The 25,262-nt window shown below is 35.3% G+C and overlaps 8 non-coding genes and 24 pseudogenes across 8 annotated transcripts; all 32 read right to left on the reverse strand.

The window, feature by feature from the left end:
- Positions 1–3,601: 3,601 nt before the first annotated feature.
- Positions 3,602–3,720, reverse strand: LOC114539761 (annotated as a pseudogene).
- A 123-nt stretch (positions 3,721–3,843) lies between these two features.
- LOC114539776 lies at positions 3,844–3,962 on the reverse strand. The gene has a single exon (XR_003688938.1). It is a non-coding gene; the product is annotated as a 5S ribosomal RNA (ribosomal RNA).
- A 124-nt stretch (positions 3,963–4,086) lies between these two features.
- Positions 4,087–4,205, reverse strand: LOC114539753. Its single transcript, XR_003688934.1, has one exon. It is a non-coding gene; the product is annotated as a 5S ribosomal RNA (ribosomal RNA).
- A 183-nt stretch (positions 4,206–4,388) lies between these two features.
- Positions 4,389–4,507, reverse strand: LOC114539780 (annotated as a pseudogene).
- Positions 4,508–4,629: 122 nt separating this feature from the next.
- LOC114539768 lies at positions 4,630–4,748 on the reverse strand (annotated as a pseudogene).
- Positions 4,749–5,112: 364 nt separating this feature from the next.
- On the reverse strand, positions 5,113–5,231 carry LOC114539765 (annotated as a pseudogene).
- Positions 5,232–5,719: 488 nt separating this feature from the next.
- LOC114539771 lies at positions 5,720–5,837 on the reverse strand (annotated as a pseudogene).
- A 123-nt stretch (positions 5,838–5,960) lies between these two features.
- On the reverse strand, positions 5,961–6,079 carry LOC114539758 (annotated as a pseudogene).
- A 126-nt stretch (positions 6,080–6,205) lies between these two features.
- LOC114539775 lies at positions 6,206–6,324 on the reverse strand (annotated as a pseudogene).
- Positions 6,325–6,444: 120 nt separating this feature from the next.
- LOC114539778 lies at positions 6,445–6,563 on the reverse strand (annotated as a pseudogene).
- Positions 6,564–6,685: 122 nt separating this feature from the next.
- Positions 6,686–6,804, reverse strand: LOC114539779 (annotated as a pseudogene).
- Positions 6,805–6,929: 125 nt separating this feature from the next.
- Positions 6,930–7,048, reverse strand: LOC114539762 (annotated as a pseudogene).
- A 124-nt stretch (positions 7,049–7,172) lies between these two features.
- LOC114539784 lies at positions 7,173–7,291 on the reverse strand (annotated as a pseudogene).
- A 488-nt stretch (positions 7,292–7,779) lies between these two features.
- Positions 7,780–7,898, reverse strand: LOC114539782 (annotated as a pseudogene).
- Positions 7,899–8,020: 122 nt separating this feature from the next.
- On the reverse strand, positions 8,021–8,139 carry LOC114539756 (annotated as a pseudogene).
- A 120-nt stretch (positions 8,140–8,259) lies between these two features.
- LOC114539752 lies at positions 8,260–8,378 on the reverse strand. The gene has a single exon (XR_003688933.1). It is a non-coding gene; the product is annotated as a 5S ribosomal RNA (ribosomal RNA).
- Positions 8,379–8,501: 123 nt separating this feature from the next.
- On the reverse strand, positions 8,502–8,620 carry LOC114539766 (annotated as a pseudogene).
- Positions 8,621–8,744: 124 nt separating this feature from the next.
- On the reverse strand, positions 8,745–8,863 carry LOC114539755. Its single transcript, XR_003688936.1, has one exon. It is a non-coding gene; the product is annotated as a 5S ribosomal RNA (ribosomal RNA).
- A 122-nt stretch (positions 8,864–8,985) lies between these two features.
- Positions 8,986–9,104, reverse strand: LOC114539763. The gene has a single exon (XR_003688937.1). It is a non-coding gene; the product is annotated as a 5S ribosomal RNA (ribosomal RNA).
- Positions 9,105–9,226: 122 nt separating this feature from the next.
- On the reverse strand, positions 9,227–9,345 carry LOC114539773 (annotated as a pseudogene).
- A 577-nt stretch (positions 9,346–9,922) lies between these two features.
- LOC114539754 lies at positions 9,923–10,041 on the reverse strand. Its single transcript, XR_003688935.1, has one exon. It is a non-coding gene; the product is annotated as a 5S ribosomal RNA (ribosomal RNA).
- Positions 10,042–10,165: 124 nt separating this feature from the next.
- LOC114539772 lies at positions 10,166–10,283 on the reverse strand (annotated as a pseudogene).
- A 1,919-nt stretch (positions 10,284–12,202) lies between these two features.
- LOC114539767 lies at positions 12,203–12,321 on the reverse strand (annotated as a pseudogene).
- Positions 12,322–12,444: 123 nt separating this feature from the next.
- LOC114539783 lies at positions 12,445–12,557 on the reverse strand (annotated as a pseudogene).
- Positions 12,558–12,680: 123 nt separating this feature from the next.
- LOC114539769 lies at positions 12,681–12,799 on the reverse strand (annotated as a pseudogene).
- A 125-nt stretch (positions 12,800–12,924) lies between these two features.
- LOC114539785 lies at positions 12,925–13,043 on the reverse strand. The gene has a single exon (XR_003688939.1). It is a non-coding gene; the product is annotated as a 5S ribosomal RNA (ribosomal RNA).
- A 123-nt stretch (positions 13,044–13,166) lies between these two features.
- On the reverse strand, positions 13,167–13,285 carry LOC114539774 (annotated as a pseudogene).
- Positions 13,286–13,410: 125 nt separating this feature from the next.
- On the reverse strand, positions 13,411–13,529 carry LOC114539757 (annotated as a pseudogene).
- A 123-nt stretch (positions 13,530–13,652) lies between these two features.
- LOC114539759 lies at positions 13,653–13,771 on the reverse strand (annotated as a pseudogene).
- A 123-nt stretch (positions 13,772–13,894) lies between these two features.
- LOC114539786 lies at positions 13,895–14,013 on the reverse strand. Its single transcript, XR_003688940.1, has one exon. It is a non-coding gene; the product is annotated as a 5S ribosomal RNA (ribosomal RNA).
- A 123-nt stretch (positions 14,014–14,136) lies between these two features.
- On the reverse strand, positions 14,137–14,255 carry LOC114539760 (annotated as a pseudogene).
- Positions 14,256–14,378: 123 nt separating this feature from the next.
- Positions 14,379–14,497, reverse strand: LOC114539777 (annotated as a pseudogene).
- Between the last annotated feature and the right edge of the window lie 10,765 nt (positions 14,498–25,262).

Genomic DNA, 25,262 nt, shown 5'->3' on the forward strand with positions numbered 1-25,262 from the left:
TAAAGAAGCAAACTTTTGGCTCCTAACGAAATTTCATTATTATATGTTGTTCCTTGTTTAATAATTTTAGTTACAACCTTTCCGTAAAGCCGTTCGCTAGTATATAAAGTTACGAACACTTACAAGGTAGTCTTGTCATATATTAATCTAAATTCCCCTTAAACTTGTCTTCGTTTAAAAAATTTAGATCTACGCAGTGGTAAGTTTCACTTGTATTTCGTAGGTCGAATTTGTACAACATTCGTCTGAATGTTCGCGAACTTCGTTGCTAAGTTCCCAAATACAAGCGGAAGTTTTCAGTGAAAAGCATGTTGAAAAAGTGACTAAACAAATCTCCATCCAATTTCCTAAATTATCCTCCTTAAAATAATGACCAACGACTACATGTCATCAGAATACTCGGTATCCGAGGCATCTGAACGAGAGGATGCGTCCTCTGGTGATAGCTCTTCGGATACCGAACATCAATCAAAAGCAAGGAATTCTCCATACAGATTACCATGGAGAAGTGATGAGGCCAACAAACTGATGGTGACGGACAAAAAATTGGCAAGAAGAGAGGCAGAAAAGGTGGCATGACTATTGAGAGGGTGAAGGGAAACAATTCAACCGTCTTGCGCCTTTGGGATCCCCAGAGTGGGCAATCAAACAATGAAATTTTTTTTGAAACATTATTTCTCGTATTTTCTTCTTTTTGTACATAATCATAGGTGAATTATTGACACACCGTTTTAATCTTTAATACGATTTGTTTGTGTAGTTGAATTGTAAGCTTAATTGTAATTTGTAAACATTACTTTAAATGTGCAACAAACACTTTCTTTCATTATAGAATAAATATGATACATTACAGTATTAGCTTTGTAGTTGTGATCATGATTATTGAAACTAGGAAATTGCATGTCAAATTTCTGACCGCATTTTTTCCATATGCGTACGAGGCAATTCATGCAAATGCAGTATGTACATGATCTTTGCATGAATTTTAAACCATGTGTAGAAATGTTGTATTACGAAATATTTCACCACACGTATTTGCAAGGAAAGCAAACGTGAGCAAATTATTTGTTCACCTCGGTGGCAATTTAAACAAATATACAATAGCAAACGTCGTGTTTGATAATATTCAAAATATGATGCCATGGCAATAAATATAGCATTCATGTATATTTTCAAGCAAAACAAATAAAACGCAAAATTCGTATAAAACTCGGAGTAAATCAACTAAATGGGATATTTAATGACGTTTACGTTATATTACTTCATGTGCAATATTGTATTTCTTTATATTTACGCTATTTATGTAAGTATATTATTATCCAATTTGCTACTTGAGAAAATATGTTGCAAATGTACATCTTTATTTCATCTTTTCGGTCTTCGCAAAAACAAACTTCCCCCTTATTTACTTAGTGTGAAATATGGTGAAAATACCAAATTTGATTTTTAACAAAATATGAGCAAACGTTGTTGATTACGATTTTTACAAAGGTTTACGCTATTTTACTTTATGTGCTAATGTTGTATTTGACAATATTTAATATGGCTGTAAATGTCATTTTTACTGCGTTATTTGCGTTGGGGAAAATAAGTATAATATGAATGTTTCATAAAACTTACACTAGGTGTAACAATACGATAAAAACGGTCTTCCGCGTGTTTACGTGGTGTGTAAATATGCGGAAAAAACAGAATTTGATTGTGCACAAATATGTCCAAACATTGCTGAATATGATATTTACGTCGTGTTTGCTTTAGATATACTATAGTCGTAAATCCAGTTTTTCGTCCAGTGACATTAATACATGAGAATTATAGCTAGGCCCTACATGATTTTATAGAAAATACAGAGAAATATTATATATAATATTGCATCCCAGCTTTGAAGGTTCTGTATTGTCCAGTTTTATTGACATGTTTAAAACCAATTATTCAGCGTACAGATCAATTATTGCAAAAAGATTTTTGTGTCCTTAAAATCAGATGAGACATCATCAGATAAATTGAGAGTAAATATTCAAAAATTGATGTCCTTAGTTCACACTCAACTTAAAATAAAACTTTGCAATCATGTTAGGAATTGAGTACATCAAACAAAAACACTGGTAAATAATAATTTAGGTACTCTGGGGAATTTGAAGCTATTATTTAGCTATCCCCTGCTATACCGGCATTTTTAAGAAAACTACTTAGCTTTAAGACAACTATCAAATGCACCCATCCTTCAACCCATTCTACACTGCTTTCCTACCTCCCTATGATAGTATAAATTCTGTGGAGAAGCACTGCTACATTAACCCCTCTGGATTTGGTATCAATCTGAAAATACAACTCAACTCTTATCCTACATTTCAAACAAAGACATTAGAAACACTGTCATATGCTGCCTTAGTTATATTATATCACAACATTGGACAATTCTTATTTTGCTTCTCTGAGTATATCTAGGCCATAATTCTAATTGCTGAGGAATTCTAAGGATTGTTAGCTATCCCTGGTATAGCCAACTATTTAACTATATAAACAGATAATAACATGGAAAATCATAGCGCAAATCATTGAACGATGAAAGATGACCTAAATACAATTCTTGATCTATAATAAGGTGGAATAAAGGCTAACGAAGGCTAACAAATACAGGCTTATACGTTGTATATAATAACACATTCAATTAGCATGTTGGCATATGACTTCATGAAACATCAACTCACCTTATGAAATACCACAAATTTGCGCCCATATAGTGTATATTTTCTCACATCCTAAACGTCCATATCTTTATCGGTAATATATAAAGTTAATATAAAGATACAAATGCCATATTCGCCAAAAAAAAACATTTCTTTAAAATGGTGCTATAGGTTGTTTCGTTAAGTATTAAAATCTCCCTCGTGGTCTACGCTCGAAAGGCATAATGGGATAAATGGATTATTCAGGCTCTGCGTCATGCTGGACCATATAATTATAAGCATTAAACCTTTGAATGCTTTGAATTATCTCACGCTGGATTTCTGTAAATGAAAACAGCATTTTGCAAACATTATACTATGACTTTGTTCTATTTTAACGGTTCTTGACCGAATAAATATGTCACGCCATGCTTGTAAGGTGCAAGTACGAAAAGCTTGCGGACTAAGGCACTTTACTCATACTGATAATTAGCTAAATTAATAAAATCATCTAATGACCGGAACGAAAAACAATGAAATATTAACCATAAAACTTTTTGAAATCAACAAACTTCAACAATAAGGAACCTTTGAAACACAAGTAATTTGAAGTTTACTGTCAGATGAAATTCTTCAAATTTAATACGAAGAGCATTTTCTTAGTTAAGAATATATATTTATTTTTTTTAGAACATAGTCAGGAAGTGTTTTACGACTTAGGAAGAGAAAAGAGTAGGGCCTTTTAAGCCCCATTTTTTTTCACAACATAATATTTTCCACTTTTCTCCAAGAAATGGAGTAACATGACAAGGCATTTTCAAATCGAAAAAAATTATCGTATTTTTTAGATACGGGACAAAAAAGCATTTGGATGCAAACTCCGTTTTATCAAGGCAATAATGTTTCATTGTTCGCTGTCCCATTTCAAAAAGAGCCAAAGACACGAAGTATTCGTAAGAGGTCACCCACCCAAGTACTAACTTCGCCCGACTTGTTTTAACTTTGGTGATCAGACGAGAACCAGTGTTTTCCAAGTAGTATGGACGTAGACACCGCCTTGGAGAAAACAAGAGCTTTTGATCTATTAATATTTCTAGATAAAATTAAAAACAATATTCCTTTTGGGAAAATTGATGAGTACATTGAAATAATTCTCTATTAATAAATAAAAAGCAGACTACGACACGAAGTATTCCAAAGAGGTCACCCACCCAAGTACTAACTTCGCCCGACTTGTTTTAACTTTAGTGATCAGACGAGAACCAGTGCTTTCCAAGTGGTATGGACGTAGACATCGCCTTTGAGAAAACAAAAGCTTTTGATCTATGAATATTTTTGGATAATATTAAAAAAAATATTCCTTTTGAGAAAATTGATGAGTACATTGAAAAAAAATTTCTATTAATAAATCAAAAGGAGCCTACGACACGAAGTATTCCTAAGAGGTCACCCACCCAAGTACTAACTTCGCCCGACTTGTTTTAACTTTGGTGATCAAACGAGAACCAGTGGTTTCCAAGCGGTGTGGACGTAGACAGCGCCTTTGTGAAGACAAAAGCTTTCGATCTATGAATATTTTTGGATAAAATTAAAGAAAATATTCGTTTTGAGAAAATTGATGAGTACATTGAAATAGTTTTCTATTAATAAATAAAAAATATTCCTTTTGAGAAAATTGATGAGTACATTGAAATAATTTTCTATTAATAAATAAAAAGGAGCCTACGACACGAAGTATTCCTAAGAGGTCACCCACCCAAGTACTAACTTCGCCCGACTTGTTTTAACTTTAGTGATCAGACGAGACCCAGTGCTTTCCAAGTTGTATGCAGGTAGACATCGCCTTTAACAAAACAAGAGCTTTTCATGTATAAATATTTTTGGATAAATTTAAAAAAATATTCCTTTTGGGAAAATTGATGAACACATTGAAATAATTTTTTATTAATAAATCAAAAGGACCCTATGACACGAAGTATTCCTAAGAGGTCACCCACCCAAGTACTAAATTCGGCCGACTTGTTTTAACTTTGGTGATCAGACGAGAACCAGTGCTTTCCAAGTGGTAAGGACATAGACATTGCCTTTAAAAAAAACAAGAGCTTTATATCTATGAATATTTTTAGATAAAATTGAAAAAAATATTCCTTTTGGAAAAATTGATGAGTACATTGAAATAATTTTCTATTAATAAATCAAAAAGAGCCTACAACAAGTATTCCTTAGAGGTCACCCACCTAAGTACTAACTTCGCCCGACTTGTTTTAACTTTGGTGATCAGAAAAGACCCAGTGCTTTCCAGGTGGCATGGACGTAGACATCACCTTTGAGAAAACAACAGCTTTTAATCTATGAATATTTTTGGATAAAATTAAAAAAATATTTCTTTTATGAAAATTGATGAGTACACATTGAAATAATTTTCTATTAAAAAATCAAAAGGTGCCTACGACCAAAAGTATTCTTAAGAGGTCACCCACCCAAGTACTAACTTCGCCCGACTTTATTTAACTTTGGTGATCAGACGAGAACCAGTGCTTTCCAAGTGGTATGGACGTAGACATCGCCTTTGAGAAAACAAGAGCTTTTGATCTATGAATATTTTTGGATAAAATTAAAAAAAATATTCCTTTTAAGAAAATTGATTAGTACATTAAAATAATTTTCTATTAATAAATCAAAAATATTCCTTTTGAGAAAATTGATCAGTACATTGAAATAATTTTCTATTTATATATCAAAAGGAGCCTGCGACCCGAAGTATTCCTGAGAGGTCATCCACCTATAAATACTAACTTCCCCCGACTTGTTTAAACTTTGGTGATCAGACGAAAACCAGTGCTTTCCATGTGGTATGGACGTAGACATGGCCTTTGAGAAAACAAGAGCTTTTGATCTATGAATATTTTTGGATAAAATTAAAAAAAAATATTCCTTTTGAGAAAATTGATTAGTACATTGAAATAATTTTCTATTAATAAATCAAAAATATTCCTTTTGAGACAATTAATGAGTACATTGAAATAATTTTCTATTAATAAATCAAAAGGAGCCTACTACACGAAGAATCCTAAGAGGTCACCCACCCAAGTACAAACTTCGCCCGACTTTTTTTAACTTTGGTGATCAGACGAGAACCAGTGCTTTCGAAGTGGTATGGACGTAGACATCGCCTTTGACAAAACAAGAGCTTTTGATGTATGAATATTTTTGGATAAATTTAAAAAAAATATTCCTTTTGGGAAAATTGATGAACACATTGAAATAATTTTTTATTAATAAATAAAAAGGAGCCTACGACACGAAGTATTTCTAAGAGGTCACCCACCCAAGTACTAAATTTGCCCAACTTGTTTTAACTTTGGTGATCAGACGAGAGCCAGTGCTTTCCAAGTGGTATGGACGTAGACATCTACTCTGTGAAAACAAAAGCTTTTGAATCTATAAATATTTTTGGATGAAATTAAAAAAAAAATATTCTTTTTGGGAAAATTGATGAGTACATTGAAATAATTTTCTATTAATAAATCAAAACGAGCCTAGGACACGAAAAATTCCTTAGAGGTCACCCACCCAAGTACTAAGTTCGCCTGGCTTGTTTTAACTTTGGTGATCAGACGAGAACCAGCGCTTTTCAAGTGGTATGGACGTAGACATCGCCTTTGAGAAAAAAAAGCTTTTGATCTATGAATATTTTTGGATAAAATTAAAAAAAATTCCTTTTGGGAAAATTGATGAGTACATTGAAATAAATTTCTAATAGTAAATAAAAAGGAGCCTACGAAACAAAAAATTCCTAAGAGGTCACCCACCCAAGTACTAACCTCGCCCGACTTGTTTTAACTTTGGTAATCAGACGAAAACCAGTGCTTTCAAAGTGGTATGGACGTAGACATCGCCTTTGAGAAAACAATAGCTTTTGATCTATGAATATTTTTAGATGAAATTAAAAAAAAATTCCTTTTGGGAAAATTGATGGGTACATTGAAATAATTTTCTATTAATAAATCAAAAAGAGCCTACGAAACGAAAAATTCCTTAGAGGTCACCCACCCAACTACTAACTTCGCCCGACTTGTTTTAACTTTGGTGATCAGACGAAAACCAGTGCTTTCCAAGTGGTATGGAGGTAGCCATCTACTTTGAGAAAACAAGAGCTTTTGAATCTATAAATATTTTTGGATGAAATTAAAAAAAAATATTCCTTTTGGGAAAATTGATGAGTACATTGAAATAATTTTCTATTAATAAATCAAAAGGAGCCTACGACACGAAGTATTCCTAAGAGGTCACCCACCCAAGTACTAACCTCGCCCGACTTGTTTTAACTTTGGTAATCAGACGAGAACCAGTGCTTTCAAAATGGTATGGACGTAGAAATCGCCTTTGAGAAAACAAGAGCTTTTCATCTATGAAAAATTTTGGACAAAATTAAAAAAAAATATTCCGTTTTGGAAAATTTATGAGTACATTGAAATAATTTTCTATTAATAAATAAAAAGGAGCCTACGACACGAAGTATTCCTAACAGGACACTGACCCAAGTACTAACTTCGCCCAACCTGTTTTAAATTTGGTGATCAGATGAGAACCATTGCTTTCCAAGTGGTATGGACGTACACATCGCCTTTGAGAAAACAAGAGCTTTTGATCTATGAATATTTTTGGATAAAATTAAAAAAAATATTCCTTTTGAGAAAATTGATTAGTACATTAAAATAATTTTCTATTAATAAATCAAAAATATTCCTTTTGAGAAAATTGATCAGTACATTGAAATAATTTTCTATTTATATATCAAAAGGAGCCTACGACCTGAAGTATTCCTGAGAGGTCATCCACCTATAAATACTAACTTCCCCCGACTTGTTTAAACTTTGGTGATCAGACGAAAACCAGTGCTTTCCAAGTGGTATGGACGTAGACATGGCCTTTGAGAAAACAAGAGCTTTTGATCTATGAATATTTTTGGATAAAATTAAAAAAAAATATTCCTTTTGAGAAAATTGATTAGTACATTGAAATAATTTTCTATTAATAAATCAAAAATATTCCTTTTGAGACACTTAATGAGTACATTGAAATAATTTTCTATTAATAAATCAAAAGGAGCCAAAGACACGAAGTGTTCCTAAAAGGTCACCCACCCAAGTACTATTTTTGCCCGACTTCTTTTAACTTTGGTGATGAAACGAGAACCAGTGCTTTCGAAGTGGTATGGACGTAGACATAGCCTTTGACAAAACAAGAGCTTTTGATGTATGAATATTTTTGGATAAATTTAAAAAAATATTCCTTTTGGGAAAATTGATGAACACGTTGAAATAATTTTTTATTAATAAATAAAAAGGAGCCTACGACACGAAGTATTCCTAAAGGGTCACCCACCCAAGTACTAACTTCGCCCGACTTGTTTTAACTTTGGTGATCAGACGAGAACCACTGCTTTCCAAGTGGTATGGACATAGACATCGCCTTTAAAAAAAAAAGAGCTTATATCTATGAATATTTTTAGATAAAATTAAAAAAAATTCCTTTTTGGAAAATTGATGAGTACATTGAGATAATTTTCTATTAATAAATAAAAAGGAGCCTACGACACGAAGTATTCCTAAGAGGTCACCCACCCAAGTACTAACTTCGCCCGACTTGTTTTAACTTTGGTGATCAGACGAGAACCAGTGCTTTCCAAGTGGTATGGACGTAGACATCGCCTTTAAAAAAAAAAAGAGCTTTATATCTATGAATATTTTTAGATAAAATTAAAAAAAAATTGCTTTTGGGAAAATTGATGAGTACATTGAAATAATTTTCTATTAATAAATCAAAAGGAGCCTACGAAACGAAAAATTCCTAAGAGGTCACCCACCCAAGTACTAACTTCGCCCGACTTGTTTTAACTTTGGTGATCAGACGAGAACAAGTGCTTTCCAAGTGGTATGGACGTAGATATCGCCTTTGAGAAAACAAGAGCTTTTGATCTATGAATATTTTTGGGGAAAGTTAAACAAAATTAATCCATTTTGGCAAATTGATGATAACATTGGTATAACTTTCTATGAATAAATCAAAAGGAGCCTACGAAACGAAAAATTCCTAAGAGGTCACCCACCCAAGTACTAACTTCGCCCGACTTGTTTTAACTTTGGTGATCAGATGAGAACCAGTGCTCTCCAAGTGGTATGGACGTAGACATCGCCTTCGAAAAAACAAGAGCTTTTGATCTATGAATATTTTTGGATAAAATTAAAAAAAAATTCCTTTTTGGAAAATTGATGAGTACATTGAGATAATTTTCTATTAATAAATAAAAAGGAGCCTACGACACGAAGTATTCCTAAGAGGTCACCCACCCAAGTACTAACTTCGCCCGACTTGTTTTAACTTTGGTGATCAGACGAGAACCAGTGTTTTCCAAGTGGTATGGACGTAGACAACGCCTTTAAAAAAAAAAGAGCTTTATATCTATGAATATTTTTAGATAAAATTAAAAAAAAATTCCTTTTGGGAAAATTGATGAGTACATTGAAATAATTTTCTGTTAATAAATCAAAAGGAGCCTACGAAACGAAAAATTCCTAAGAGGTCACCCACCCAAGTACTAACTTCACCCGACTTGTTTTAACTTTGGTGATCAGACGAGAACAAGTGCTTTCCAAGTGGTATGGACGTAGATATCGCCTTTGAGAAAACAAGAGCTTTTGATCCATGAATATTTTTGGGGAAAGTTAAACAAAATTAATCCATTTTGGCAAATTGATGATAACATTGGTATAACTTTCTAAGTATTGCTAACAGGTCACCCACCCAAGTACTTACTTCACCCGACTTGTTTTAACTTTGGTGATCAGATGAGAACCAGTGCTCTCCAAGTGGTATGGACGTAGACATCGCCTTCGAAAAAACAAGAGCTTTTGATCTATGAATATTTTTGGATAAAATTAAAAAAATATTCCTTTTGGGAAAATTGATGAGTACATTGAAATAATTTTGTATTAATAAATCAAAAGGAGCAAACGACACGAATTATTCCTAAGAATTTACCCACCCAAGTACTAACTTCGCCTGACTAGTTTTAAATTTGGTGATCAGACGAGAACCAGTGCTTTCCAAGCGGTATGGACGTAGACATCGCCTTCGAGAAAACAAGAGCTTTTTGATCTATGAATATTTTCGGATAAAACTAAAAAAAAATTCCTTTTGGGAAAATTGATGAATACATTGAAATAATTTTCTATTAATAAATCAAAAAGAGCCTACGACACGGAGTATTCTTAAGAGGTCATCCACCCAAGTACTAACTTCGCCCGACTTGTTTTAACTTTGGTGATCAGACGAGAACCAGTGCTTTCCAAGTGGTATGGACGTAGATATCACCTTTGAGGAAACAAGAGCTTTTCATCTATGAATATTTTTGAAGAAAGTTAAACAAAATTGATCCATTTTGGCAAATTGATGATAACATTGGTATAACTTTCTATGAATAAATCAAAAGGAGCCTACGACACGAAGTATTGCTAACAGGTCACCCACCCAAGTACTAACTTCGCCCGACTTGTTTTAACTTGGTGATCAGATGAGAACCAGTGCTCTCCAAGTGGTATGGACGTAGACATCGCACACATGTCCAATACTGTCAAATAGACACGACCCGTACGACTCGTAAAATTGGACGAATTGAATGAATGTCTTTTCGACCCGTACGATTTGTCAAATCGTACGAGTCGTTACGACCCGTACAAGTGGAAAAATGCGTCATTGATCCCACCAAATTCGGTTGGTCCGTAGCTACTATTGTAGTGGGAAAATGCGTCATGCTGTGTTGCCCGATAGAGGAGTCTAACTCTATTCGTCGACCCGTACGATTTGTCAATTTGGACGAGTCGATTCGACCCGTACAAGTGGAGAAATTAATCGTGAGTCGATTCGAACCGTATAAGTGGAGAAATGAATCGTGCTGGGCTGGACGCACAAATCAACAAATATAAATACATATTGAATTGCCTCGTTCTTTAAAAACCACACAGACACATGCAGAATTCCACATGCGAAATATTTCAATTACCAACGCACAACTCAGCGAATATAAATACATATTGAATTGCCTCGTTCTTTAAAAACCACACAGACACAGGATTCCACATGCGAAATATTTCAATTACCAACGCACAACTCAGCGAATATAAATACATATTGAATTGCCTCGTTCTTTAAAAACCACACAGACACAGGATTCTATATGCGAAATATTTCAATTAGCAACGCACAACTCAGCGAATACAAATACATATTGAATTGCCTCGTTCTTTAAAAACCACATAATTATTATTCAACATAGGAAATATTGTCTTTCATTTAGCAATGCACAACTCAACAAATATAAATACATATTGAATTGCCTCGTTCTTTTAAAACCACATCGGCAATTACAATACACAGTTAGTTATAAAGCCACTACAGGCCACTAGCGATATTTTTCGCGCGAAGTGCATGACATTCTATTTATGTCAGAGCTCCCAACTTTCATGTATTATAGGAAATAGTGTTATTACTTATAGTCGATCTGAAAAAATCGATCTCTTTCATGACACGTGATTAAGTCATTTTATTTATTTGTGAAACGTGTTGCTAACAATTAACCTTCGTTATTCATAAGTCATAACTCGCCTATTTACTTTGCCCGCTTGGTTATGCACTTATAGCTAGCAATTCAATATCTGTTACTCGTGCCGGAGACCCGCACTGATCATATCATAACATTGACATAATTACCGCTTCCGCAAGGCACCAAGCGGTGCATTCCGCACGCCAACCAACAAATATAAACTATACCCCGGCCGCCGTTTAAACAGAAAGAAGTTATTAAAACCATTTATGGCGACACAACAATTCGTTTTGCAATGTTCAAAAGCGCAAATTTCTCAAAGACGTCCTAATTTGTTTGAATGCGTTAACCGCGATTTATTTCTCCACTTGTACGGGTCGAAACGACTCGTACGATTTGACAAATCGTACGGGTCGACGAATAGAGTTAGCCCCTCTATCTCTTGACACATCAGGTGCATTTTTCCACTTGTACGGGTCGAAACGACTCGTACGATTTGACAAATCGTACGGGTCGTCGAATAGAGTTAGCCCCTCTATCTCCAAACACATCATGATGCATCTCTCCACTTGTACGGGTCGAAACGACTCGTACGTTTTGACAAATCGTACGGGTCAACGAATAGAGTTAACCCCTCTATCTCTAAACACATCATGATGCATTTCTCCACTTGTACGGGTCGACGAATAGAGTTACATGATGCATTTCTCCACTTGTACGGGTCGATAAGACATTCATTCAACTCAACCAATTTTACGGGTCGTACGGGTCGTGTCTATTTGACAGTATTGGACAACCCTCAGACATCGCCTTCGAAAAAACAAGAGCTTTTGATGTTTGAATATTTTTGGATAAAATTAAAAAAAATATTCCTTTTGGGAAAATTGATGTGTACATTGAAATAATTTTCTATTAATAAATCAAAAGGAGCCCACGACACGAAATATTCCTAAGAGGTCACCTATCCAAGTACTAACTTCGCCCGACTTGTTTTAGTTTTGGTGATCAGACGTGAACCAGTGCTTTCCAAGTGGTATGAACGTAGACATTGCCTGTGAGAAAACAAAAGCTTTTGATCTATGAATTTTTTTGGATAGAATTAAAAAAAATATTCCTTTTGAGAAAATTGATGAGTACATTCAAATAATTTTCTATTAATAAATCAAAATGAGCCTACGACACGAAGTTTTCCTAAGAGGTCACCCACCCTAGTACTAACTTCGCCCGAATTGTTTTAAATTTGGTGATCAGACGAGAACCATTGCTGTGGTATGGACGTAGACATCGCCTTTGAGAAAACAAGAGCTTTTGATGTATGAATATTTTTGGATAAAATTAAAAAAAAAATTCCTTTTGGGAAAATTGATGAGTACATTGAAATAATTTTCTATTAAGAAATCAAAAAGAGCCTACGAAACGAAAAATTCCTTAGAGGTCACCCACCCAAGTACTAACTTCGCCCGACTTGTTTTAACTTTGGTGATCAGACGAAAACCAGTGCTTTCCAAGTGGTATGGAGGTAGACATCTACTTTGAGAAAACAAGAGCTTTTGAATCTATAAATATTTTTGGATGAAATTAAAAAAAAATATTCCTTTTGGGAAAATTGATGACTACATTGAAATAATTTTCTATTAATAAATCAAAAGGAGCCTACGACACGAAGTATTCCTAAGAGGTCACCCACCCAAGTACTAACTTCGCCCGACTTGTTTTAACTTTGGTGATCAGACGAGAACCAGTGCTTTCCAATTGGTATGGACGTAGACATCGCCTGTGAGAAAACAAGAGCTTTCGATCTTTGAATATTTTTGGTTAAATTAAAAAAAAATATTCGTTTTGGGAAAATTGTTGAGTACATTGAAATAATTTTCTATTGATAAATCAAAAGGAGCCTACGACACGAAATATTCCTAAGAAGTCACCCACCCAAGTACTAACTTCTCCCGACTTGTTTTAACTTTGGTGATCAGACGAAAACCAGTGCTTTCCAAGTGGTATGGAGGTAGACATCTACTTTGAGAAAACAAGAGCTTTTGAATCTATAAATATTTTTGGATGAAATTTAAAAAAAATATTCCTTTTGGGAAAATTGATGAGTACATTGAAATAATTTTCTATTAATAAATCAAAAGGAGCCTACGACACGAAGTATTTCTAAGAGGTCACCCACCCAAGTACTAACTTCGCCCGACTTGTTTTAACTTTGGTGATCAGACGAGAACCAGTGCTTTCCAATTGGTATGGACGTAGACATCGCCTTTGAGAAAACAAGAGCTTTTGATCTTTGAATATTTTCGGATAAAATTAAAAAAAATATTCCTTTTGGGAAAATTGATAAGTTCATTGAAATAATTTTCTATTGATAAATCAAAAGGAGCCTACGACACGAAGTATTCCTAAGAGGTCACTCACCCAAGTACTAACTTCGCCCGATTTGTTTTAACTTTGGTGATCAGACGAGAACCAGTGCTTTCGAAGTGGTATGGACGTAGACATCGCCTTTGAGAAAACAAGAGCTTTTGATCTATGAATATTTTTGGATAAAATTAGAAAAAATATTATTTTTGGAAAAATTGATGAGTACATTGAAATAATTTTCTATTAATAAATCAAAAGGAGCCTACGACACGAAGTATTCCTAAGAGGTCACCCACCCAAGTACTAACTTCGCCCGACTTGTTTTAACTTTGGTGATCAGACGAGAACCAGTGCTTTCCAATTGGTATGGACGTAGACATCGCCTTTGAGAAAACAAGAGCTTTTGATCTTTGAATATTTTCGGATAAAATTAAAAAAAATATTCCTTTTGGGAAAATTGATAAGTTCATTGAAATAATTTTCTATTGATAAATCAAAAGGAGCCTACGACACGAAGTATTCCTAAGAGGTCACTCACCCAAGTACTAACTTCGCCCGATTTGTTTTAACTTTGGTGATCAGACGAGAACCAGTGCTTTCGAAGTGGTATGGACGTAGACATCGCCTTTGAGAAAACAAGAGCTTTTGATCTATGAATATTTTTGGATAAAATTAGAAAAAATATTATTTTTGGAAAAATTGATGAGTACATTGAAATAATTTTCTATTAATAAATCAAAACGAGCCTACGACACGAAGTATGCCTAACAGATCACCCACCTAAGTACTAACTTCGCCCGACTTGTTTTGACTTTGGTGATCAAATGAAAACCGGTGCTTTCCAAATGGTATGGGCGTAGACATCACCCTTGAGAAAAGATGAGTTTTTGATCTATGAATATTTTTGGGGAAAGTTAAACAAAATTAATCCATTTGGGTAAATTGATGAGAAATATGGAATAATTTTCTATGAATAAATCAAAAGGAGCGTACGACACGAAGTATTCCCAAGAGGTCACCCATCCAGGTACTAACTTCGCCTGATTTGTTTTAACTTCGGTGATCACATAAGAACCGGTTCCCGAACCCTGATACATCGCAAAATCCAAGCATGAAGAAAGCCAAGCATGAAGAAAGCCATGTCTTGATCAACGCCAGGATGTGTTTTACGTCTTTGGAAGACAAAAATTACAGTCCCGCTTTTCAAACTGGATTTATTATTTTTGAGAAAAGATTATTTTACGAAATCCAATAACTCTTCAAGGTATTTTTAAAACCAACAAAGTATTAGCGAATCTCTTATTTAGATTGGAAACATGAAAAGTTCGGACTGAAACTCCATCTCATTCTGCCAAAAATGGTTGTTCGCTGGTGTGTTGGTGTTGTATCATCCTGAATTTTCTAGTGTTGCGAAAAGAATCTTTAATTTTTTTTTCAGCTTATCAAAGACAACTATAAGCATTTTGAAGCGCAACAAAATAATTAACAGAACTGTCATACATCATTAAAATCCAAGAATGAAAAAATCCATGTCTTAATCAACGCCAAGATTTGTTTTACGACTTCGGAACATTAAATAGTCCTCATTTCAAACCGGATTTATCATTTTTAAAGAAAATGTATTTTCCGATTTTTTCACGATATGTACTACCTGATTCAAAGTATTTTCAAATTTAAAAAAAGTACTAGCGAACCTTTTAGATTGGGGACATAAAAAGTTTGGACTGAAATTCCATTTAATCCTGACAATATTGGTTGCTTGCAGTCTCAGGCATTTCATTTATGGTGTTGTATCATCCTGAATTTTGCAGTATTGGGAAAATAATCTTTAACTATTTTTTTCTGCATAACCAAGACGATTAAAAGCTTCTGAAACGCATCAAAATATTTTGCTGTAACCGTCATACGTCGTTAAAACCCAAGAATGAAAAAAAGCCAAGTCTTAATCAACATCAGGATGTGTTTTACGACTTCAGAAAATTAAATAGTCCCGCCTTTCAAGCCGTACCCGTATCTATTATTTTTGAAGAAAGTGTATTTTCCGATTTTTTTCACTATAATATGGACTAACTGATTCACGCTATTTTTAGATAAAAAAAAATACTAGCGAATCTCTTAGACTGGAAACGTCAAAAGTTCGGACTGAAATTCCATTTCATCCTTGCAATAATGGTTGCTTGCTTTCTTGTGCATTTCATTTATTGTGTTGTATAATCCTGAATTTTGTGGTGTTGCGAAAATAATCCTTTTTTTCACCATATGGAGGAAAAATATAATCATTTTGAAACGCGTCAAAATATTTCACCGGAACTATCATACATCACGAAAACCAAAGCATGAAGAAAGTTATGTCTTAATCGAAGCCGGGATGTGTTTTACGACTTTGGAAGATTAAATAGTCCCCCCTTTCTAAGCGGATTTAATATTTTTGAGAAAAAAATATTTTCCGATTTTTTTACGATATGCACTAACTGTACAAGGTATTTTCAAAACCAAAATAGAATTAGCAATTCTCTTACTTAGATTAGAGACATAAAAAGTTTTGACTGAAACTCCATTTTCATCCTGCCAAAAAATGGTTGTTCGCTCACCCATGCATTGATTTAAGGTGTTGTATAACCCTGAATCTTCTAGTGTTGCGAAAGAATCTAATTCAATCAACGCCACGAATCATTCTCTCAATAATGGTTTTTCGCTGTCTCATGCATTTCATTTATGGTGTTGTATCATCCTGTATTTTGAAAGCTCTGATAAGGCTCGTGTGTAGGCTGAAAACTGGTTAGTTTGACCAATTTGGAAGACTACGCAGTTGTGCTCTGTTCCTTGTTATGACCGTCGTAGGAATGTCAACCAAAAATGATATTGGTTTGTTGGTTGTTCTGATGTTGCTGATGTCAAAAGGCTTCATTCTTTGAGCACTATAGCGATTATCAAAATTCTTCTTCTGTTTCAGTCAACTATATTCTTCTTCCTTTGCTTTAAGAAGTTCCTGGTTTGGTAGTTGCGGGGTGAGCTGTTGTGCTATTATTGGTATTGTTTATTATACCTTTCTCCCCATGGGGAGTTCTTCTAGCGAATATCCACTTGCTAATGGTGTTGATCTATATGCTAACATTGCTTTTGCGGGATCTTTTTCTTTCTTCAAGATATTTTTCACTGTCCTTACTGCCCGTTCTACCTCTTAGTTCGCTTGAGGATAGCGAGGACTACTGGTACTATGCTTGAATACCCAATCTTTTGCAAAATGGGCGAACTCGTCACTGTGGTATCGCTGAGATTTGAGACATACACGTCTCAGCTAACTCCAAAGGAAAGAACGTTAAAGCAATATCGTCCCCACTGGGTGATGAACGTTGCGAGAGGTCCTGCCCGTTCTGACAGTCTAATTTGCCAGAATCTCGAGTTCGCATCAATTTTCGAGAAATGCCGAGCACCAGCAAGGTTTGCAAATGTTGTTTCGGGTATTGGTAGTGGGTGGTTTTCGCGTTGTTCATATACTGGTTGAGTTTTGTGAGATCTACACATATCCGAACCTTTCCACTGCTTTTTGGTGTTATCACCATCAGATTGTACCATTTAGTCGGATCTTCGATTCGCGGTATTACTCCGTTTTGTTCCATTCTTTTCATTTCTCGTTGAGTTTTTTTGCGGAGTGGAATCGGTACTTTTCGTGGTACTATGATGGCAGACGGGATTGCATGCATCTTGAGTGATTTTTATATCGTATTCTAGGTTTTTAACTTGCCCGAGACCAGTGAAGAGATTGAGATGCTTTTCTCTTATGTTTTTTTTCTGTTTCAACCTTGTTTAGTACATCTACGTTGACTTGATTGATTAACTTCAGATTCTGGGATGCTTGCCTTCCGAGTAGTGGTCTTTCTAAGCCTTTCACCACAAATATTTCTTCTGTCGTTGTCTGGTTTTCGTGTCGGAGCTGCGATGCGAATGTTCCAATACACTTCAGCTTGTGCTTATATGGACTTATTAGGACTTTTCTAGTCGAATCGAGCCTTAGAGGTAGTTTTCGTTCTTGAAATGTTCTAAATGGTATCACTGCATGTGACGTCAGCGCCATTGCCGATTTTGAATCTAATGTTTTCTTCATTTAATTTACTTTGATGTCTGCACTCCATGGTTTACTGCTAGTGTTGTCGACAGTTTCTAGGTGTAATATTTCAGCCAAGAAACATGCCTCATCTTCTGGCGAATTCTCTTCCCTGTTTTCTTGCCAGGAATTTCATTCGTTTATTTCTTGCTTTCGGAATTGTTGGTCCGTTTGGCTTCGACATGCCTTTGACCAATGTCCCTTTTTCGAACAATTTTGACATATGGACTCACTTGCTACGCACGATTGCCAGAAGTGTGGTGTTCCGAGACACCGTAAACATTTGCATGGGCTTGCAAAATCTGCTGTGTTTACTAGTATTCTGAGTAAAATGGCCTTCACGGGAACGTTGTTTCTTTCTATTCTTAGATATGCTGTCGATATTGTGCTTGATATTTCCAGTAACATTTTCTCCGTGAATAACACTTTGTTGCTTTTTGATTTCCTCATTTTGTCTTGCTTGAGACATAACTTTCTCTAGATTGAGATTTGGATCTAGTTGTAATTTCTCGGATAGATTTTTGTTCTGCAGTCCAACTACGATTCGATCTCGTATCAATAATTGATCTTTCAGTACCCCAAATTCGGAGTACTTGGCGAGGCAGTGAAGGTCGGTAATGAAGCTTTCCACGGGTTCGTTTTCGTCTTGAGTTCGAATATTAAATTTCGCTCTTTCGAAAATCACATATCGTTTGGTGATGAAGTGATTTTCGAACTTTTTTCGAACTGTTTCGTAGCTTTTGATCTCCTCGTCGCTGAGGCCAAACGATGTGATTATATCGTCTGCCTCTTCACCCATAGTGTAAATAAGCGCATTGACTTGTTTCTCTTCGTCTCTCTTGTCAAGTTTTGTAGCAATTCTAAACCGTTCAAATCGGCGAAGCCCATCGGGTCCATTCCGAGGATTGAAAGCTAAACTTTGAGGGCGGTGTTTTTTGATACGTTGTAATCGCACAATATTCTCTTTGTCGCCTCGCTTGATTCTGCCATATTTATAAATAGTTATTTTGTATAGATCCCACAGCTTCCACCATGTGCAATTATGTCTCAAACAATAATCGAGACATAATTGCACATGGTGGAAGCTGTGGGATCAAAGTTGCAGACACGTATTGAAACCGGAACACACTATCAGTACGTTGATTTGCGGTAGTTTTATATTTCCAAATAAACTCACCTAATATCAACACAGTCAGTTTATATACATACATCAGGTTAGGTCATTGGGTAATATTAGTAATAAGAAATGGTTACTATTTGCTATATCACACTACAGACTACAGTAACCATACGAAGTAGAGAAGAACAAACGTACTCCACGCAATGCATTGTGCCTAATTTGCATATAAAACATGCATTACTTCCGGAGGAAAATACGTCTTCAGATTAACTTTAATAGAGAAAGGAAAACTCTCACGCCAGGAGATGGACAAATTTGTGACTAACAAATACCTACCAGTTGAGAACTTTTGGCTAATTTGATTATTTGTATCTTTGCATATACGTATAATTGTTCAGTTATGAATTAGAAAAATTTATACTAAAGTGTGTTAGTCTGGAGAGTTACGGCAAAACCACGCTATGTTACAAAGGTTGATGACAAAAACCAAGTTATTCGAGAAAAACTGCGTGTACAGAATGTTTTAATCAATTAGCACAATTGCATAGCATTTTTTGTCCTACATCTGAGATCGATGGACCAATCATTAAGTCCTGCATTTAAGAACAAGTTTTTCGAGACCTCTTATTTAGGTCTTCTTTCTTCACGTCTGGTTAGCTTCAACTTTCGCCTCGACTTGTTGTGTTTCATATCCCTAGGTATTTCTCCAATTTGTGAAGCGTGGTTATTAGTTTCGGTAATCCTACAATGTGATGATATGCGGGGACGATGAAAGAAATTGTGGGGCTCAGGGAAAAAAATTTTGAGGCTCTATATTGGTTTTGAATATCTGCGAGGTATGAAGTACTTCAAAACGATGTGAAAAAGTTTAACAAACTAACTTTTTTACAAACCATATCAACGTATCCTAGAAATTAAAATAATAATGATTGTCACTCGTACTTTCGATTAGTGTGCGAACAATACACAGAGCCGAACATTTTTTAAGGGTGTTTTAATTTTAGGTTCTTTCTTAAGGCAGGGGCCCCTTCAGGTTGGGGGCCCAGGGAAAAAAGCCCCTCTTGCCCCACCCCCTCTCATTTCTTGTTTACATCAAAGCTGGTGGTAATATACTTCCGTTGCTGATCAGGCTTCCCTCATTGCGGGCTATTCTTTGCCCACAATCAGGCGTCTCTTTAGCAACGCGATGTCAAAGTGTTCTATTGGTTCATTTTTATCACGTGTTTTTCCCCCATACAAATCATGTATTCTCCCCTATTTAATTTCATACCAACTCTCGTGACGAAGGCCCTCAGGTCGAAACGTGGAGATGTCTTTCGTCTATTTTAGGCAGTTGTTACACCACATTTGATAGTAATCTGCCAAAAGTGAATCAGTCTTACAATCGGCCGGGTGTTTGAACTCGATCTTCAACTATGTCGAGGTATGTATTCTGTTCTCATGCAGTGCATGGCTTGTGTCATGCTCGATCAATTAACACCATGCAGGTTCATTTAACCGAATTTAGAGTTATCTCTCAATAAAGTTATCCCTGTACAGATCTCAGTCCTTTTTTCTTTCTTAGTAGGATACAGCAAGTGCTCACACGTACTCTAGCATGTACATTATAGTGTTATTGTATCTTACAACTTGTTTATATGGAAAGAGTTTTTCAGACTAGGCAAAACTGCATATAATGAAAGACCTTTAAGCTTTTAATTTGATGCGCTTTTCACCTAGCCTAGCCGGGATAACTCGCTCCACTAAATAGTATAGAAGGAATTAAGTTTATCGCCCCAGTTCACCATTGAAACCAGTCCGTTCAATTATATAATTTCACACTTCTATTTTATACCGAATTTTGTTCTTATTCTAGAAATTATCAGGCTGGTGGTGATGGAGTCTCGTGTTAGGTCTAACAAGCCCACCGTTTAATCAAACATTTTACATACAGAAGAGCAGATATAAGTTGGAATCACTTTTCAAATCCAATGCAATAGCGCTGGATTCAAACAAGAATACGGCAGGTAGAATTTCTAAGTGGTTAGAGTTATAAGGGACAGCGATTTTTAAGAAAACGAGCAAGGCCCGCGTAGGAATGCCGCGTTCTGAAATGTAGAACATAATGATTGGTCCATCGATCCCGGATGTAGGACAAAAAATGTTATGGTAATTGTGCTGATTGATTAAAATATTCTGCACATGCAGTTGTTCTCAAATAACTTGGTTTTTGTCATCAACTTTTTTACATAGCGTTGCTATGCCGTAACTTTCTATACTAGCACATTTTAGTGTATAATATTATTTACTAATTTATAACTGAATAATTATACGTATTCAAAGGTACAAATCATTAAATCAGCCAAAAATTCTCGTCTTGTAGATTTGTTATTCACAATATTGGTTAATCTGCCTGCGCGAGAATTTTGCTTTGTCTATTAGAGTTGAAATTTAAAGTAGGAAATCAACAATATTTCAGTCGATGTGAGCGTGTGCAGACGAAATTTGCTTTTTACAATAATTTTCTACATTTGTAGGAATTTCTGGACGAACTTAGCAATAACTTAAACATGCGCAAGAGAAAACGAGGCCCTTGGGAACAATATAATCTGAAGACGTATTTTTATCCGGAAGTAATGGATCTTTGAGATGCAAATTAGGCACAATGCATCACGTGGAGCACGTTCGTTCCTTTTCACTTGGTATAGTTACGTCGTCAAACGAAGGGCAAGCATTGTTGGACATTTCTTTCAATGTCGATATCTCCGAACATATATTAGAAAAGTTGAGGCCTTATCTAGCCGAAAATGTTCCAATTCAAACGCTCGTACGTCTGGTTGATAGGGCTGAGAGCCGTCTAAAGCACGTAGATGGCAAGCCGGGACAAAATCTCAAGTTAACGGGCATTAAAAGACCTGTCGATGCAGAGCTGGAAGACTGCTTTCACAACAACACGATGCTATTAAATCAAAGCGACACCAAAGGAGTTTTAGACCGGTTTAAATACGACCAACATTCATTCCTTAAATGACAAGAGAAAACCAACATGCTGATGAGAGCGAAGCCAGTGGATTAAGAATGAGAGAATATGAAATCGATGATCCCTGAAGTAATTTAGATGTCGCGATTCGGACTAAGAAAGCTCAAGCCACACTTCTGCGGGAAAAGGAAAATCGATGTAGTCAAAGCCGACACGAAGACAACATATCAGAAGTGAATCTCGCAATCGGCTAGGTGTTTTAACTCCATCTTCAGACGATCGAGGTATATAATTATTCAGATATAATTGTTTGTGTAATATCATGGTATATATTAAAACCAGATTCAATTTACAAAATAAAGTGATCTAATTGATCCAAAGTTATAAAGTTATCAAAGTTTCCCTTTGCGTCTGCAGTATAGATAGGGTAGGCAAGTCCCCTACCACATACATCTGTGGTGTATGTATTTTACCGTAAGGAAACTATTTTCCTTAAAAGGAAATAAGTTCATTCCGCAAATGAAACCGGCAAATTCAATGATATTTTTATAGCTAATTGCTAGAAATTACCTGCCTAGTCGAGTGTTGTGGCTCACACAAAACAGATTCATCAGACATATTGAAAAGGCACATGTAAGTTAAGATAATTTTTAATTAAGTTGATTTGATAAGCGTTCAAACATAATAGTGCAGGTGGAATTTGGGAGTGGCTGGGTTTCTGGGGTACAGTAATTTTTCGGAACGAAACCCGTAGGAGCAGCATACTCTGAAGTAGAATTATTCAACAATTAATTCAGTGCAACCAAGCTTTTTAATCAGATCGATTATATTTTTATTTCATTATAGGCAAATATTTAATGACCAAAATATATGACAGGAAAAGAAGAAAAAAGCACACTCAGTTGCATATATACAGCGGAAGACTTGATTTCAATATAAATATGAAGTCTCAACAAACGTGTCTCGAATGCTGTACCTGGCATGGCAATTAGTGCCTCCACCTTGGATGAAGCGTTAATAATGTTATGGTAAGAGTGCAAATTTAATACAAAGTTTTTTCAGCCGCTCAAAAACTGTGAACTTCGCCGACTAACACTGTTTTGTCATTTCCTTTGTCTGTTAGAGTGGCAATTCAGAAGAATGAATTCAACAATGTATCATTCGATGTGAGGGTGTGCAGAAGAAATTTGGTTTTCAATTACACATATCATTTCAAATTTTTATTTTTGAAATTACCTGGCTGGCAGAGTTTTGTGTTGTGGTCACGCAAGTAAATATCCCACAGTTTTGTTAAACATATTAAGAGTGAAAATATAAGTTGGTATTACTAATGAAATTCATTACAATAGCGCTGCGGCAATCCAAAGCAGGTTGAACTTAAGTGCATGCTCGCGGTTTTAGAGTGCAGTAATTTTTTCAGAAACGAGGCCCGTGGGAACAATCACTCAATCTTAAAAAGGTGATTCAATATGATATCAATTATATATTTTATTTTAGGACAAACAGAGAAAGAGAACCCATCGGCCGAAGAAAGAGAACCCACCCGAGGTAATGAGCAAACGTTCTGTCAAAAAGCACAAGTTTACATCCTTGAAAACCTAAACTAACATTCCAAATTGGAAAAACAGCTATAGGAACTGGGAATACGAGAAGTTAATGCAGACACTAAAATAACGTTTCAAATACGGCTGAAGAAGACATAAACAAACCAGTGACAATGAGCACCTCGGCCTCGGATAAAAGACTACGGTAAAAATACAATGGTAAGAATGCCAATGTATACGTATTAAAACTCTTTCCAGTCGCTCAAAAGCTCTCAAATAGCTGATTCGGTCTTGTCATCGCGTTTTAAAACGGTTTTGCGATTTCGCGTGGCTTTGCCGTAAATTTCTTTACTATAGTAAAGAGTGAACAAAAAAAATTCGGATTCAAACTTAGTGTTTTTTATACGCAGAATATACGTGACAAGATTTGTTGATTTGTAAGTTTATTTATTTTGGCTTTCAAATGACATCCATGTACGCGTCATTCTGTTAAAAAATGAACGAATATTGAGTCGGTAAAAGGTTCGATAGAAAATACATTCTTCGGCTAATCATGGGAATTGGACATTTTCGTTTTAAAAATTTGTCAAACAAAACTTTTAAATGCTAATTACATTTAAAACAAAATTTATCGCAAACTTCTTCTTGTCCCAAACAAGCGCTTTGTTTATTGAGTTAAGTATGCATTATCTTTTGTCTTTAGGTGTCACATCGAACTTCCTTAAGCGAAACTGACTTTGATTTAAAGCAACCATTTTTAGCAGAGGATAATTTGATTATTTCTGGTCGTATTGACCTACGAAAGATAAATTTTAAAACATAATAAGCTAGTCTTTATTGCTATACAAAAATTATATCATTTTCTGTTGTATTTTACATACAGCGGTCTGCCAAAGTTAAACTCGAATTTTTTTTATTCACCCTGTATAACAGATTTTAATAAATTGATTTTAATAGAGATACAAAATATTATGTAAATTTCCTCTAATTTTTTTCAGATATATTAGTTTAGTGACGATATTCATATCATTATCTGAACCAGCATTTGCTTGTTAGAGCGGAAATTTAGAACAACGGAAATCAACAATATTTCAGTTGATATGAAGGTGTGAAAAAGAAATTTGCTTTTTGCAATAATTTTCTGTATTTGTAGGAACTCCTGGACGAATAAGAAATTGAACATAAAAGTGGAAACGAGAAACTGGAAACGAGAAACTGGACTATTGACGAAGGCTCGCGGTGCTATATTAAATACGCGACCCCAGTGGAACTTTAAACCGACTAAAATACGCCCAGAAATCATTCCATAATCAGCGAAAAAAAAATCAAACTTTCTGATAAGAGCGACGACGAGAATTAGCAGTATAAATTTGAAGTCGATGATCTGGCAAGTAATTCAGCTAGAGGACGAGAATCAGATTAAGAAAACTGAAGCGTCTCGGCTTTGTGGAGAAAGGGCAAAGTAAACGCAGTCAAAGTCGTCCAGATAATATGCCAGCATTTTACCTCAGCGAAATTCAACTATGTCGAGGTATGTATTCTGATTTCACTGCCTGGTTTGTCATGTTTGATTGGCACCAGATCAAATTCACTAAATAAAGTTATCTCTGCACAGATCCTTTTTCTTTCTTTTACATCTTCAGTAGGGTGGGCGAGTTCTCACACTTATAGCCTTGCATGCATATGTGCGAGCACTGAGTAAATGTGTCTTAGCAAGTAAAATCTTAGGGGAAAGTAAATCTCGCAAATGAAACCAGACCATTGAATTATTCCATTCCTCGTTTTTTTTTTTTATTTTATTTCATTATTAGTTTAGAAATTACCTGGTTGGCGGAGTCTTCTGTTTTGGTCACCCAGGTCTGACATCCCACACTTTATTCAAGCGTATTTGAAGACCAC

The sequence above is a fragment of the Dendronephthya gigantea genome, unplaced genomic scaffold (assembly GCF_004324835.1).
Source record: "Dendronephthya gigantea isolate DGI-Jeju-01 unplaced genomic scaffold, DenGig_1.0 000217F, whole genome shotgun sequence".
Classification (NCBI taxonomy): domain Eukaryota; kingdom Metazoa; phylum Cnidaria; class Anthozoa; order Malacalcyonacea; family Nephtheidae; genus Dendronephthya; species Dendronephthya gigantea.